Source organism: Monodelphis domestica, chromosome 5 (genome assembly GCF_027887165.1).
Source record: "Monodelphis domestica isolate mMonDom1 chromosome 5, mMonDom1.pri, whole genome shotgun sequence".
Lineage (NCBI taxonomy): Eukaryota > Metazoa > Chordata > Mammalia > Didelphimorphia > Didelphidae > Monodelphis > Monodelphis domestica.
Window position 1 is genome coordinate 255,588,656 of NC_077231.1, and position 17,835 is coordinate 255,606,490.

Here is a 17,835-nt window from a genome sequence, read left to right on the forward strand (position 1 = left end):
GGACTGCCCCCAACTGGCATTTTGTCAATGTGCCTAGCAATCATTGGTTTGTTCTTTTCCCCTTTTATACCCAACTTATTGTAATTTTAAAGTTGATTATGTTAAATGATCAATTGGGGAGACTAGTCTCCCAATGACCATCAGGGGGGGAATGTGTAATTGGAAATCTGTTACCCTAAAAACTACATTTCCTGGGAGCCCACTTACTTCCTGTCATTATGTACTTCCTGTAGACAGGGGATATTAGGCAGTAGGATTGCTGATCCCAGTTCTCTTTACTTCCTATTCGCGACTGTGGTGGTAAGCAGGGATTTTGAACAGGCTAATTAGCCATGGGCACGTGGTTTTTATTTTGTTACTTTTTTATTCCTTTACATCTAATGATCATTAATAAATCTTTTTAATATTATATTTTTATTATTGCACATTAATTAAAATTTTTATAATACTCAGCCAAGCCAGACCACTCATTACTTTCCCATCTCTAAGCTCTTGCTTCTTCTGTTCCTTGTCCCCGAATGGTGTCTCATTCCCTCTACCTGTTGAGTTCCTACCAATCTTTTTTTCTTCTCCCTGTAATATTTTCTTGAATTTTCCCCCAATTACATGTCAAAAACATTTTGAACATTTGTTTTCTGACATTTTGTGATCCAGATTCACTCGCTTCCTCCCCTTACTTCTACCTGAGACGGCATGTAATCTGATATAGTTTTCCAATCTTTTAAAGCCCTAGTGAAATGTTATCTCTTTCAAAAAGGCCTCTCATGTATGATCCTTAGGCCTTTAAGACTTCTTAGCCCTCACATGACAATTCTCCTCTGCCTGTCCTTATGACTTAACATATAATATTATATATTACACATTTTATATTGTCTATTATATTATTGTATTTATTGTAATTTTTGTGTATGTGTCCCCCGTCCCTGAAAGATTTCCCACTCTGACAAATCAGAGACAATGTCGTTTCCAAACCTTATATCATACTATTATGTTAAAAATTCTCTGGAGAGATGAAACTGAGCTTTAAAATAAAATAAAATACAATAAATATGGTTTTGGGGTCAAAAAAGGGTACAAATTAATATTGGCTTTTCACAATACTCTCACAGTTCTGTGACAGAGGCTGGGACATAAGAAAAAAAAATGATCTCCCCTTATAATACAGTTCTCTAAACAGAGGAGATGCTGAATAGATATTTGCAAAATTACCTAAGTAAGCAGCCAGATTGCATAGTGGATAGAGCCCTGGGCCTAGAGTCAGGAAAACCTGAGTTCAAATCTAATCTCAGACACTTAGTAGCTATGTGACCCTGGGCAAGTCACTTATCCCCGTCTGCCCAAGTTTCTTCATTAGTAAAATGAGGTGGAGAATGAAAAGCAAACCACTCCTAATATTTTTGCCAAGAAAACACCAAATGGGAACATGAAGAGTTAAGTGTGACTGAAACAACTCAACAAATTACTAAACACATCAGATTAATTCTTTTCTGATCCTTATGACACCTGTGAATTAGAAGCAAAAATAAACTTTTAATAGTAACAATAGCAAACTATAATTTATTTCTATTTCTATTTGATTTACATAAATAATAAAGTATAATGAGAAATAGAATTTTATTTATCTTTTTATTTTATTTACATAAATAATAAAGTAAAATATAATATTTTAAAATGTAAACAATAAAAATTAGAAGTAAAAAATAAACAATAAAGATAAAATCCAATGAAAGGTAACACAGTAACAGCAGGTCTAATATTATAATAGCATGGCAATCTATGTGGATGCCACCATGATCTTACATGCAGCCTTGGTCTTGTCATTCATCTGATCAAAATCTTTCAGATCTTCCTTGCTACAGTTCAACCTACCTAGAGAGCAAGGGTTCGTTATCTGTTTTCAGGTTGACAAAACACTTTCCATATATTATATTGTTTGATCTTTGTAACAGCTCTGGAACAGGAAGTATTGTCCTTAGTTTCCAAATGAGGAAACTGAAATTTAGTTAGGGGACTTGCCCAGGGTCATACAGCCAGTCAGCATAAGAGTAGATAATCTAACCCAGGTTTCTCCCACTTCTTTCAGGCATCCAAAGCTGCCTCACTAAGAGCTAAATAAGATCAATTTATACTAGAAAGGAGAAAAGAGCTACTGAGTGTGTTAGATGATTGAGCAGTGATCTTGGGAGATGTTCCCTGGGAAAGGGGTCAGGGTCTTGGATCATGTTCCCTGGTCAGAAAAGAGGCAAAAATAGCTTGAAAAAGTTCTTCTTCCAAATAGGAGGAAACACTCTTTTACAGAAGGAGGAACTAGATGGCAATCAGGCAAGGATAGGTTTAGTTCAAGCCCCAGGAAAGCCCCACACAAAACTGAATTGAACAAACAATATTTAAGCTTTCCAACTTAATATAGAGAGTTATGATAAAGAGAGAACAGAATTAACCAGGAATCAAGGTGATGAATGACAAATTTAGCTACAAGCCTGGGTTGTTGTTTTTTTAAACTTCTGCCTTAGAATTGCTGGTAAGTATTGGTTCTAAAGCAGAAGAGTGGTAAGGGCTAGGCCAGTGGGGTCAATTGACTTGCCCAGGGTCACACAGCTAGAAAGTGTCTGAGGTCAGATTTGAACCAAGGACCTCCCATCTCTAGGGCTGGCTCTCAAACCACTGAACCACCCAACTACACCCAGAAGAAATGGATTTTGCTGGTCTAAAGGATGGCTGAAGCACTGGGATCTCAAAAGAAATGTTTCAGGTGTAGAAAACTTGGATCCAGCAGGACTTTTTGTTATATATAAGGGATAAAATGGGAGGGAATGGCATGACAACTCTGTATCAAGTAAGGACACATATACATTGCCTCAAATCAAGGCATAATGAAAAGGAAACAAGCATAGCTGAGCTAGCATCAAGGTCCCACAGTGAAAGGGGAAATGAAATTGAGCTGCTAACATCTGCCAAGTAAATAGGAAGACCACTTAGGGATGGAAGAAATGAGGTTAAAAGGAATTAAATGAAGAAGATGGATTTTAAGGAGTTGCAGAATGAATACATTGTAAAAAGAAGAAAGAAAAAAGTGGCTAGAGAGAATAGTGCAACAACTCTCTTGTTGTTAGAAAACAACAGGAAAAGAGCCAGTATACTTCTCCTCCAAGGGATATCAGAGATGCAACTAGGGTTGATAGGTCTGTGTTCTGCACCAGGGCACTAAATTTAGAAGGTACTAGAAAAGCTTAGTTTTTTAGTATCATGAAAGCAAAAGAGCTTAGCACTTAGTTCGCAAGAATACTTAATTAATATTGGCAGTTACCAGTTAGCAGACTGGAGTAAGCACAGGAGTATACTGGTAAATGTTTAACTAGAAAATCAAAATGTATACATGGCACACTTTTGAAAAAAAACCCTTACCTTCTGTCTTAGAATCAATACTATGTATTGGTTCCAAGGCAGAAGAACAATAGTTAGGCAAGGGGGGTAAGTGACTTGCCCAAGATCAAACAGCTAGGAATTGTCTGAGGCCAGATTTGAACCCAGGATCTCCTGTCTCTAGGTCTGGGTCTCTCTTTACTGAGCCATCTAGCTGCTCCCTAGATGGCACACTTCTAAGTCTAATCTACATTATTAAAATTTCCCTGTTTTCTTAAGTCTAGAAATCAACAAAACAACAAATTAAGTCTTAATAAGTAACATTTGCTTAATGATTTGAGGTGCCAATTTTGATAATGAAATTTTAATAGTATGATGTACTGTTACATAATTCAAACATAATATAATTAAATGTAATATAAATATAATACTGTGATATAATATAGCAAGATATGACAATCTAATCTAATCTATTATATGATATAATACAATATAATAGAATGTAACAACACAATGTAATACAACATAACATAACCAATATATGATATAACAACACAATATATTTTAATATAGCATATACAATAATATAACATGATATGATGTGATATATGATAAATATGATATAACATCTATAACATAAAACAAAACATAACACAACATAACATAACAGCATAACATAATATAACATAACATGATACATATAACATAACAAAATATAACATAACATAATATCATAAAATAAATACATAGCATATCATAACATAATATGATATGATATAGTATGATATAATTTAATAAATATAATATAAAATAATTCTTCTCTGGCCAGTACATGCTGCATACTGTTGCTTTGTTGTAATTGTTTGGTCATGTCTAACTCTTTGTTAGCTCATTTAGGGTTTTCTTGGCCAAGATATTGGGGTGGTTTGCCATTTCCTTCTCTACGTCATTTTATAGATGAGGAAACTGAGGCAAACAGGGTTAAGTGACTTGTCCAGGGACACACAGAAAGTAAGTGTCTGAGTCCAGGTTTGAACTCAGGAAGGAGTTTTCCTGAATCCAAGGCCAGCATTCCGTCCACTGAGCCATGCAGCTGCCCTGCCTAATTCTACACATGAGAAAACTAAGGCTCAGATGGATATTAAGAGTGGGGTGGGAAGACTATAGGACACACTCGGCGCTTGAGTATACAGTAAGTGGCCCAGAAGTATGTCTCATTTGAAAGGAGCTCCGTCACTTCCTTGGGGAATGTCAGCGATGGAGTGGTGGCTCTGGTGTGAAGCAGAGAGCTTAGTTAGCTTACTAATGGGGTCCAAGTGACCCCATTAGTAAGAGGCTGGGTGATACCAAGCAACAAATGGGTCGAAGGGGAAGAATCATGGCTTGTGGACTGGGAATCATTGATGTCTGAGTGACGGCAGATGACTGGAAGAGAAAGAGAAACCAGCAGGACAGGAAACCTCAGAGCCAAGAGCCAGAAGAGAGGCCAGAACCAATGAGCAATGGGGCACAGAGCCACAGAAGTGGAAGAACAAACTTGAGTCTTGCCCTTAGAACTGTGAGTGGCTGACATGGTGCTGATATGATCTACATCTGAGAAGAGGAGAAGGAATGGGAGTCATTTTCAGTCACATCCTACTCTTTTGTGACCTCGTTTGGGGTTTTCTTGGCAGAGATATTGAAGTGGTTTGCTGTTTCCTCCACTGCTGCTCCCCCACCTTCCCAAACCCTTACTTTCTGTCTTAGAATCAATACAGTGTATTGGTTCCAAGGCAGAAGAGAGAGGAAAGGGCTAGGCTCAGCTAAGGAATATCTGATGTCAGATTTGAACCCAGGATCTCCCATCTGGCTCTCTATCTGCTGAGCCTCACTGCCCCTGCCATTCCTTCTCTGACTCACTTTCCAGAGGAAGAAACTGAGGCAAACAGGATTAAATGACTTGCCCAGGGTCACACATCTAGTAAATGTCTGAGTACAGATTTGAACTGAGGAAGATGAGTCTTCCTGGCTCTAGGCTAGCACTCTATCTACTGAACCACCTACCTGCCTGTTTCAAAGACTCTTTTAAAGAACCATTAAGTCAGTAGCACTTCCTGTGCCTTGGCCAGTGAAGGGGATTGCTTCATCATTACTAATGCACTGAGTCCTTCAGCGCGGACTGAGAACAGACAGGTCTGCTCTACGCACCTTCTTCATAACCCTTTTGCAATCACGGCACAAGGAAGGATGATAGGACCAGAGGCAGGAGAGATCTGGACTCAAATCCTGCCTCCAAATCAAACCAGCTTGTCCAGGCCTCAGTACATTTTTCTGTAAAAAGTGAGGATAACGTCTGTAGTCCCTATTTCATATGGTTGTTTTGAGGATTTAATGGGATACTGTAATAAAATGCCTTATACACCTGAAGGAGTCATTTAGGTATCCATGTGGTGTATATTGCTGGACTTGGAGTCAGGAAGACCTGAGTTCAAATCCTACCTCAGATACTAGCTATTTTACTCTGGACAAGTTGCTTACTCTCTCCCAGCCTCAGTTTCATCATCTAGAAAATGTGAGTAATACGAGGACTTACTTCCTAGTGCCATTGTGAGAAGCAAATGAGATCATATATACACAGTGCTTCAAAAACCTCCAAGTGCTATATCAATGCCCATCATTATTGTTTAAAAATTGGCTATTTTCAATCCCTTGGGGTGTATGGGGTACTCAAGGAGGAGTAGTATCTCTGGTATGGAGGGCTTGTCTCACCCTCCTAGGGCAGCTCTCCAGCCTCTGACCCCCACTTGACACCCAGCTCTCACTGGTGGCTCCTAATAGCTGCTAGTATGCGGCAGCGGCCACACCCCAGGCAAAGGCTTCGACAGACCGGCTAAACCTTGTGAGGGTAGCCATCGGGTCGTCGACCCCTGGTGAACCAGGGCTTTGCTCACCCAGCATGTGAAGACTGCTTCGGCGGAACAGATGGAAGAAACCAATAAGAAGGTTCAGAAACCAATAAGAAGGTTCAACGGCTGAGAGGGCGACGCAGCAAAGCACTGTGGAGTGCTTAGGGCGTGTTGGAGCACAAAAGACAACACGGCCATCCAATGCAGCTGAGGAAGTCTCCAGGTGTAACGACTTTTCGTGCCACTGGACCCAGGCTTCCGACGCCGAGAGAGTGGGACTGTCTCTGTGCATCGGCTTTTCCACTTAAATCTTCATGCACAGGTGTCTTTGTGCACAAAAACGCACAAAGACAATCATCATCCTCGGTTACCGAGAGACTACTACTATTTTCAATCCCTTATACTTAGCAGACTCAAACCCCACATTCTGCAAGTGGTTATTCCTAGGTCTCCCCACTGTGACTCCCCTCTAAGACTACGATGTGTATGTTTTGTATGTGCCTAGTTTGCATGTCATCTCCCGCATTGGGCTGGGGGCACCTCAACAGCAGAAATAGAGTTTTTAAATTTTGCAAATACCCACATAGTAAGAGTTGAATGTTTGATGATTGACTGTCAACACACATGCTGCCTAATGGGTGTTTTTGCAAACTCCTTTTGTTTATTAATATTTATCTCATAATACCTTCCATAAATCAAACTGTATTAAATTAAATTAAACTGAGTTCAAGACACTAAATGGAAATGAACACACATTATTGAATCCATGGCAACGGCTCTTTTTCAGGGGCCAATTTTTGTCACCCTCTAAATATTTAGAATTTCTTGGCATCAACAGGTTTTCCCTCTTGGATTTACATGTCTGGGGCACCATATTTAGAACAATGAAGACAAAGGAGGTTCTAACAGCTAAGGTACTGGTCTTGGTTCTGGGCCATTATTTCGCTTTGTCTTTGCCAGGAATTACCAAGGCATTGGACTCTGTGCCAGAGAATACCTTTGGGGCCCTAGATATCCCTCCTGGGTGTCAGCTAAATTAAGCTCATGGGCATAGGAGTGTGCCCTGTCAAGATCGTGAAGTAGGAAAATGTTGTTTTCGGATTCTACTTGTCATCCATTTCTGGATGATGAGCTAACCCTTCCAGTCCCCCTAAGGCTGGGTGGCTTAAAGTATTGGCTCTATACTCCGTCTTTTTAAAAATTCTTACCTTCTATCTTAGAATCAATTCTAAGTATTGGTTCTGAGGCAGAAGAGCAGTAAGGGTTGGGCAACGGGGCATTTAAGTGACTTGCCCAGGGTCACACAGCTAGGAAGCATCTGAGGCCAAATTTGAACCCAGGACCTCTCGTATCTAGACTTGGTTCCCATCCACTAAACTGTAACTGTCTGAATGTACTTCATTGATACTAAATATATTTCTCCCCCAATAATATTTGCATTTTAAAAGAAGGAAATAGCAAAACCCTAAAGAACTAGTTTTATTCCTGTTGGACTTTCATAATCAGTCAAGACATTTGTTTTGGGGGTTGCCCTCTATCTGGGAGATATGGAAGGTACAAAGGGTGTGCTAGAGCCAAGAGGTCAATGCATTTTCTCGTCTTTTCTCTGGGGCTAAACTTGGTCATTAATTACACAATATTCAGTTTCCTGTAAACATCCATTTGATTATTGGTACTCCTAACACAGGCTCCTTGTCTAAAAGCAAGGGAGTCTAGACAATACTTGGGGACCTGAGGTACATTTTGGTTCAAGGAGTTTCACTAAGAATGAAAGCAGAAGACAAAAAAGTAATTGCTACTAAATGGAAAGTTTATGGGTTTTCTTAGAAGCAGCACACAAAGAAGCTATTAGGAGGGGTAGCTAGGTGCTCAGTGGATAGAGCATCAGGCCTGGAGATGAGAGGTCCTGGGTTCACATGTGACTTCAGCCACTTCCTAGCTGTGTGACCCTGGGCCAGTCACTTAACCCCCATTGCCTAGTTCTTATCACTTTTCTGTCTTGGAGGCAATACTTAGTATCAATTCTTAGAAAAAAGGTAACAGTTATTTAAAAAAAAAGAAAGCTATTAGGATAATAGGATTTCAAACTAAATTGAACTCTGGAGAGTATCTGCCAGGCCATCATTTGTGCATTCAGGAATATAGGAGTTCAAATCTTGCCCCTGATTCTTCCCAGTTGCTTGACCAAGAGCAAAAGAACCTCAGTTTCTTTCTTTATAAAATGAGAATACAGATATCTACCAAACCTATTGACTCGAGTTGTCATGAGACTCAAATGAGATTAGACAGGTTGTCCAAAAGTTTAAGTGCAATTTTTAGCTGTTAAAACTTAATTTAGCTATTAAAACTTTCTGCATTAAGATCTTTGTTTTTGTTCAGTCCTTTCAGTCCTGACTGACTCTTCATGGCCCTATTTGAGGTTCTCTTAGCAAATATACTGAAGTAGTTTGCCATTTTCTTCTCAAGCTTATTTTGCAGATGATAATACTCAGGTCAACAAGGCTAAGTGACATGTCCAGGGTCACATCGCTAGAAAGTGTCTGAGGCCAGATTTGAACTCAGAAAGATGGGTCTTTCTGACCTAGTTGTCCATAAGACACTGTATTTGTTAGGTCCCTTTATAAACAAACCTTAAATCACTATGGAAAAGTCAATTATTATCTAAGCAAGGCCTCGGGGTTCCATGCAGAAGCCATCCTGGGCAGCTTTGTATTGGGAAAGGGATAGCAATCAGAAGTCCACTGGGCTCTTACTGACAAAGAGATCCTTTTAGTCACTCCCCAGGTAGGAGCTGTTGACCCTGAAGTATGTTGTTCCCCAAAATTATATACATGGAACATAGTTCTCTGTCCAAGAGGCCAATAATCCATTGATGGTGGGCTAACACGCTGCCAGACAGAAATGAATGGCCATTCAACAAGCATTTATTAAGCGATCAAGTCACAAGTTCAGTGCATGTCCACAACACCTTTCTGATCCTTAGTTTTCAGAACTGTAAAGTGGGAAACTTCCTTGCCTTATCTGGCATTGTTGGGAGGAAAAGCACTTTGCAACCCTTAACGCGCTGTACAAATGCAAATGAGTATAATCTCAGGTGAGGGAGAAGCAGAATGGATTATGCAGAAGTCAGGTCCATGGTCCTCATCTCTCACACTCTGGCCCTTCTTCCAGAGCTGGCAAAGGAGATGAGTCACAGAACAGGAGCATGGCCTCTGAGCCAGAAATTGCAGAACCAAGCTTGGGACTTCCCCTGGAAAAACTCTCTTCAGTGGAAGCAAAGTCCATGGGCTAGGGTCAGACCTCACTACTCAGCTTGATCATGGCTGACTTGCAGCAACCCCTGGTATAGGATAATGATATCATCCTTTGGGTTGGTCATCTGTGATTACATCAGAATAAATATATTGTTGTGTGGTGGAACACAAAAGAAATAGGTCTGTGTCCCCTCAAGGCAAAATAGCATGGAGGCAGTGGCAGAAATGGAAAATTACCCATAGGGTATTAGAAGGATGATGAATCAATTCTGTGCAATCTCAAAGAAGATGGTAACCCCCAAAAGTGACTTGTACATAAGTCAAGGGGAGCAAGATGGCACAGTGGAGAGAGTGCTGGGCCTGGCATCAGGAAGACTCATTTTCCTGAGTTCAAATCTGTCCTCAGATACTCACTAGCCATAGGACCTTGGGCAAGTCACTTTACCCCAATGGCCTCAGTTTCCTCATCGATAAAATGAGAAGCAAATGGCAAACCACTTTGCCAAGAAATCCCCGAATGGGTTCACAAAGAGTCGGACACAACTGAAGGGGCTGAATAGCACATAAGCCCCAAGAAAACACTAGATTTTATATGTAACAGATTCTGTTGGCTCTGAATGGTGGCCACCATATTTAAAAAGCACGAGACTTGCACTAAGTGTCTTCAGAAGGTGTTGTGGATAGCTCAAACCACTGCCAAATTGATAAAGAGCCTTTAGATCTGATTTGCCTAGAGGGAGGGGTCAGAAAAAAAAAAAAAAAACTTGTACAACAACCTTGCAGTGACTGATCCCTTGTCACCATAGACACCGGCCTGCCCAGCCCAAAGTCAGAGGCTGTCCATGGTGACTAAAGGTCACGGGAGAAGCATTTCCCAATGTATGGAGTCCCTTCCATTCTGATCAGGGTCACAGAGAACTCTTGGATCTGGAAGGAATGAAGAACTCCTGAATCATGCCATATCACCTCCTCCAGGAGAGGGCCAGATGAAGGAAATGCTTTCACTGCAAAAAGAATCAATTGGATTTGTTTTTTCAAAGATAGGATTAGTGCTAAGTTTGGAGTCTGGAAGATCTGGGTTTGAATCTTTCCTTTGACTTAGGTTTCTTCATCTGCAACATGAGGAATAATACTTTTAAAGTGAAATTGTATTTTTTTTATCAACAACAAATATCCATCTTTTTTCTAGTCCACTTCCTAAGGTTCCCATTTCTCCTCATTGAAAAAGAAAGGAAAATAAAACCTTCATTATATAGAGTCAAGCAAAACAAGTTCCTACAGGGTACAGGGGAGGAGCATAAACTCTTGGGTCAGAGGAATTGGATATGAATCTACTTATACAACTGCTGATCCTTCTGATACAGGCCCTTGCCTAAAAGCAAGGGAGTCTAGACAATACTTGGGGAGCTGAGGCACATCTTGGTTCAAGGAGTCTCACTAAAAATGAAAGCAGAAGACAAAAAAGTAATTGCTGCTAAATGGTGAGAAAGCTTATGGGTTCTCTCAGAAGAAACCTATAAAGGAGGAATAGCTAGGTGCTCAGTGGATAGAGCATTAGGCCTAGAGATGAGAGGTCCTGGGTTCAAATGTGACTTCAGCCACTTCCTAGCTGTGTGACCCTGGATAAGTCACTTAACCCCTACTGCTTAATCCTTATTGCTCTTCTTTTTTTGAACCAATGTTTAGTATCAATTCCAAGACAGAAAGTAAGGGTTTAAAAAAAATATACTTCTGTGACTTTGTTCAAGTCTCTTATCCTTCTTGCACCAATGTTTCCTCAATTATAAAATGAAGGGATTGGACTAGATGGCCTCTGATGTTATTTTCAGTTAAAGAGATATAATACTATCCTTATTAGCTGATTGAATAGTCTGTAAGCACACAGAATAGCAGTTAGGAGGTATAGTGGTTAGAATATCAAGCCTGGAATCAGGAATACTCACCTTCCTGGATTCAAACCTGGCCTCAGATATTTGCTAGCTGTGTGACCACCTTATTTGCCTCAGTTTCCTCACCTATAAAATGAGCCAGAAAAGGAAATGGTGAACCACTCCAGTATTTTTGCCAAGAAAACCCCAAATGGGATCATGAAGAGTCAGACACAACTGAAGTAACTCAGCCACAACATTGACATCTGTTAGCTTAAGTAGAGCCCAGCCGTGAACATTAAGTAGGTTTCTCTCGATTTGCCTTGCTCTATTCTATGGGAAGAGGCTTGTATGATGTGACTGTAGTTGACCAATGTCCTCGTGGGGTGATGATGATGACCCAGGGCTAAAAGCACATTTTCCCAAGACTCTCTGCCCTTGTAGAGATTGAGTGCTCCATGCTCTGAAGCCAGCGATGAAGGGGCACAACGGGGAGCGTTTGGGGAGAAGAGAAGCCATGGTCTTCTGGCTTCCAGTTTTGAGACGAGATTCTGTTCCAGATACCCTGTAGGGAGAAGTCTTTGCAGGGAGAGGAAGACTTAAAGAAGAAGCTGAAATGTAGATGTCCCTGTCTCTAGTGTACCCCCCACCCCCCCCCATATGGAAACATATATCTGGAAATATACATGTACACATATACATGCATACATATATGTGTCAAAATGTTAAATAATATTGTTTCTGGCAGACTTGAGTCTAAAATAGCAGAGCCTAGTCTTAATACTATTTTTTCCCCTTTGTCACTTGGACTGACCTAGTTGAGTGAGGAATTCGGTGGCAACATTGTATATTGGGAAAAGAACCAAAATTGGGATTGGGATCTCAATTTCTTCTTCTGTAAAGACTTGGACTACGTAATCTTTAAGATCTTTTCCAGCTCCAAAAGCCTATGAGATTGACCACAAAGCACACTCAGTATTAGACAAATAGCCATGGCATATGGCCAGAGGGTTGGTCTTCCTTAGAGCCATAAGACCTAGTTTCAAGTCCTGTCTTACATGCAAATTTACCATGTGATCATGGGCAGGTCAACTGACCTTTTAGTAACCAGATGAGTTTCTAAGACTGAAAGTTGAATATGATTTCTGGAGGGAATTCCCACACTGGGAATTGCTCAGATTCATGAAATTACAGAGAGAGATAAAAGAAAAATCAAATCTTAAATTGGGAACACTTTAATCTTTTTAGAAATGGATCTCTTTCATTTTTATCCAACCTTCATTTTCTAAGGAGACTGGCTCCTCATCCAGAGAGCCATCCTTTATAACAAAGTATAAAAAAAGAAAGAAAGCTAACCAACCCATCAACACTCTGATAATATATGCAGAATTCAACACTCATCTTCAGTTCTACACAGAAGGAAGAGAGATGCACGACACCATTTACTTTTTATTTAAACTCCCTTTCTTTTTGTCTTAGTAACAACTCTTAAGCAGAAGGGCCAGGGCTAAATAATTTGCCTAGGGTCACCCAGACGGGAAGTATCTGAGGTCAAATTTCAACCCAGGCCCTCCTGGCTCCAGGGCTGGCACTCAATTGCCCCCTCCCTTTTAATTTCATTCATTCATTCATTCATTCATTCATTCATTCATTCATTCATTTATTTATTTGCTCATTTATTCATTCATTCATTTATTCACTCAGTTATTCATTCATTCATTCATTCATTTATTTAATTATTTGTTTATTTTTACCATTTACTCTGATCAGAAAGGTCAGCACTGACAGGGACAGGCTTTTGTAGTCCTTGTGGTCTAAGCTGCTTTTAATGCAGGCTTCCCAGCTGTTCTGAAGTGGTTGGTGGTACCTTTCACCAGGATTTGATGTTCATTGGCTCCCTTCACTCTGGATTCTCCCCCTTCCTCACTCTCTTCTTCTCCCAATTTCTGAAATGGCCCCAATTAAAGACAGAAGCAAAAATGAATAAATAAAAGATGTCTTGGTTTACTTGGAGAGTCATTCTGACTAATTGTCTCAGTTAAAAACAAATCTCCCCTGCCAAAGACAAATATGCTGAAAAATAAATAGCAACAGATAATAGGGGAACCACTTCGGTGTGCTTAGAGGCTCTTGGGGGTGAACATAGGAATTCCCCAGGGACTTAAACTGACCATCCTTTGCCTATTTGAATGTGTTCCTGCGTCCTCTGATCAAGCCACTTCCTTCCTCTACCCCTCATCCTCTCTGGCTCCTTCTTCTGCCTCCATCATCTTCCCTACAAACTTACTTCTCTAACTATTGTAATTTGCAACCATTTAGAATACTGCATGTCTCACATTTAACCAGATGACTCTAAAATGAGGTCTTTGGAAGGAAGACACTCTATAAACCAAATGCAAGAGGGGAAAAGGAAGTGGAGAAGCAGCCCTCTGTGTGCCCAAACACCCAAGCAGTGAAGAAGGTCATTGCCTAGAAAGATTGTGAATTCAAGAAAGTAGGCAGGTGGTTTTTTTCCTCTGATAAAAGGGGAGAAATGATCAAAGAGAGCAGAATCATACAATGTCAGGGCTGGAAGGACCCCTCAAGATTTTTCAGTCCAATCTCCTCATTTTGCAGAAAAGGAAACTAAAAAGCCAGAGTGACAATAATTTTTAATTTTCTCTTCCTCTTGTCCCCTCTTCACTACAACCCCCTTCTCAAATTTTTGTGACAAATACTGTCAAACAAACCAAATCAGTGCATTGGCCATGCACAAAATGCATGTCTTGGGGGCAGCTGGGTAGCTCAGTGGATTGAGAGCCAGGCCTAGAGATGGGATGTCCTAAGTTCAAATCTGACCTCAGACACTTCCCAGCTGTGTGACCCTGGACAAGTCACTTAACCCCCCTTGCCTAACCCTTACCACTCTTCTGCCTTGGAACCAATACACAGTATTGATTCTAAGGTCAAAGATATGGGTTTTATTTTTTTAAATGCAAAGGTCCATCATCTTTCTGTCAGCAGGTAGATAGCATCTTCCACCATCATCCCCCTGGGATTACTTTGTCACTTTATCACATTAGAAGGACTATACTAAATTGGGACAGCTGAGTGGTGCAGTGGATAGAGTACTGAGCCTGGAATTGGGAAGACTTACCTTCTGCAGTTCAAATATGGCCTCAGACACTAACTGTGTGATCCTGGGGAAGTCACCTGACCCAGTTTACTCCAGTTTCCTCACCTGTTAGATAACTGGAGAAGGAAATGGCAAACCACTGCAGTGTCTCTGCCAAGAAAACCCTGAAATGAGGTCACAGAGTCAGATGCAATCGAAACGACTGAACAACAACAAAAACTTTAGGTAGGAATGATAGAGCTGGATGATGGCAGGCTTTGAAAGTCAAGCAGTATAGTTAAGACTTGATACGATAGAATGATGGAGACTTTGTAGGTTTAGGCCACTCTTAAGCTAAATGAAAGACTATAGTGGAGGCAGATTCAAGTAAGACTTCTGACACTGTCTGGGTGACCTTAGATCAGTCACTGACCTCTTAGGGTTCCCACCAAACTCTAAAAGAACTAAAGTTGTAGAATAGTTACAGATCTGTGTAGGTAGAGGGCTTTTCCTAATCTGGGAGCCATATATGAGAAACTGGAGGTCTAGATCCGAAGCCAAAATAATATAAATGCAATAGGTTGCTGGTAACATACAGACTGAGGTAAGGTGGGAACTTGGTGAGGAACCTTGGTAAGCTCTGAAAGGACAGGAATTCTATATAGCAGGGCTGTATTTTTTCCCCTCCATTCAGTGTCCAATACTGCCACATGGATAGAAAGAACTCTGATGAACACTGGCTAAGGATTTTCCCACATCAAAGCTGGGTGTGTAAACTATAGGATTCTTCAGGAGATTTGGGGCTCTCTCCAGTAGTTTTAGAAGTTTCTTGAGAGGAGCTAGTTCTGGGAGCTTGGAACGAAGGAAGCCAGGAGGTGGCTAGCTGGAGGGCCTGAGAGTTTGGAATCGAACCTCCTGAGGTGATGAAGAAGAGTTGAAAAGGGGGAAGGAAATTCAGGGGGTAGAAAGAAGTGTGCTTGATAGAAGATCAGTGGAGAAGCCTAAGGAAATAAAGAGGCAGAAGAGGTGGAGGACAGATAGAAGTTTAGAACCAGATTCCTAAAATGAACTTACTGTGAGAAATACCTGGACTTGTCTCTAGTGACTCTGCTAGAGTCTAAATCCAACTTTGAGGGTCTCAAAGTTCTTCAATTGGTAACTTTGGTTCATGTTAATTTTCTGTTTTTTAGTGATGCCTTTTCATTTGTTCAATACTTTCAGTGGCCAAACTTTCAAATATCCATACGTGGCACTGGGCTTGCGCTAATATTATGGAGCTTTTCAAATGAAACCCACAATAATTCAGAAGCGATTAATTAGCCTTGCAATCCATGCAGTTTGAGCAACTAACATTCTCTAGTCATATGAGCCAAATGGATAGAGAATGCTTATTTGCTTTGATTTTAGAAGCAATTGGATTGACAACCTATGAATTAGGGGGCAGGGTGGTATGCTGGGAAAAGTTAATTTATAAACATTTTTCAATTTAAAAAAAGTTAATATATGTCTAAGTTTGGTGACCATGGGCAAGCCTTTTAACCTTCTTAATTTCAGTTTCCTTATCTGTAAAATAGGGATTATAATAACTGTAGCTAGCTTGATATAAGGATAAAAAGTAATGTGTATAAGATATTACATAATTATTGTATGTTATAAAATATATTTATTATGATTAGTTAGGTGACATAGTGGATAAAGTGCTGGGCCTGGAATCAGGAAGACTCCTTTGAGTTCAAATCTGAACTCAGACACTTACTGTTTGACCTTGGACAAATCACTTCATCCTATTTGCCTCAGTTCTTCATCTGTAAAATGAGCTGGAGAAGGAAATGGCCAACCACTCTAGTATCTTTGCCAAGAAAACCCCAAATAGGGTCACAGAGAGTAATATATTTACTAATTGTGTGACCCTGGGCAAGTCATTTAACCCTATTTACCTCAGTTTCTTCATCTGTCAAATGAGTTGGAGAAGGAAATTATATACAACTCCAATATCTTTGCCAAGAAAACCCCAAATGGGGTCATGAAGAGTCAGATATGACTGAAAGTGACTGAACACTAATGATTATTATCAACTTATGTTTTGAATAGGTACTGTATTTGGCAATCAACCCAGTGAGATGGGTAGAGGTCAAACTAGATTGCATTTGAGAAATTCCATAGCACCTCCCATGGCCTCAAGCTATTCCCTAGCATAAAATGCCACCTTTTTTCTTTTTAATACAGCTTATTCTGAGAACATATCAGTAGCACTCATGAAATTGTGAATCATGGGGTACCATAGGTCAGAGGAGGTGACTTTGAGGGCAAAAGAAAGATGTAGAGCCTGTCAACAGTCAATCAACAAGCATTTATTGGGCATTAACCACTGTTCTAGGCTGGGCACTGTAAAAATTAAATTATAATCTCTCATAATTAAAATATTATATTTTACGAGGTTTATTAAATGATCATTAGAAATCAAGGAATAAAGAGGATACAAAAATAAAAACCACGTGTCCATGGCTGGTTAGCCATTTTTAAAATCCCTACTCACCACCAACACTGCTAATTGCTGTATCATGCCCCAAAAGATAACATGGGAGGAGTTACCTCCAGTTAAATACCAATAATATGATCTTGCCAATGTGGAGATGCAGGAGAGATTATAGGGAATTTTGGGAAATACTAAGGACTTCTGGGGAATGAAGTCAAAAGTTCAAAATCTCCATTTATATGGCACAAAAGTGATAAAGAAATAGTCCTTGTTTTCAAGGAGCTTGCATTCTATGTGAAGGAGACATCTATAAATATAATAGAATAAATATGTCCAGGTTAAATTCAAAATAAAGGTAAGGTGGTTAAATACAAGGTGGATAATGAGGGGAAATACTAGGGATTGTAGATCAGGAAAGGCATTTATTATACCGAAGATAGTGCCTGAGATATATATGGAGGGAATTTAGAGATTCTTTGAAATGGAAAGTGAAGGAGGGCATTCCAGTCCTGGAGGTGGGAGATAAGCATTCTAATGAGTAGTTTTCTGGAGGCTGTATATATTAAATTTAAGTTGACTTGTTAATCAGCTGCTCAAGATTTCTAACTAGCTAGTGAACTCCATCCCTAGTATCCCTTCTGTCCCTCCCCTGAACATTTCTGATTGGAAAACTGGCCTCTCTCACTACTTCATCACAGGAAGAGGTGGGTCTTAGGAGGATGCCAATACACCTATTCCTCCTTGCCATATGGCTGGACCAACATATTTTTCAACATGGCGGCTAGAGCTATCTGACTTCATTACCTAAGAGAGTTTTATTGACAGATAAATAAGGAGCAAGTCTCCACCCCACAGTGATGTGCCATTAACCCTGTTATTCTTAACAAAGACCAAA

General features: G+C 40.1%; 1 long non-coding RNA gene across 1 annotated transcript; it reads right to left on the reverse strand.

The window, feature by feature from the left end:
* Positions 1-4,019: 4,019 nt before the first annotated feature.
* LOC130454632 (uncharacterized) lies at positions 4,020-15,452 on the reverse strand. The gene is made up of 3 exons (XR_008912414.1): positions 14,507-15,452; positions 13,125-13,316; positions 4,020-11,517 (listed from the first exon to the last, which is right to left on the reverse strand). It is a non-coding gene; the product is annotated as an uncharacterized LOC130454632 (long non-coding RNA).
* Positions 15,453-17,835: the final 2,383 nt, after the last annotated feature.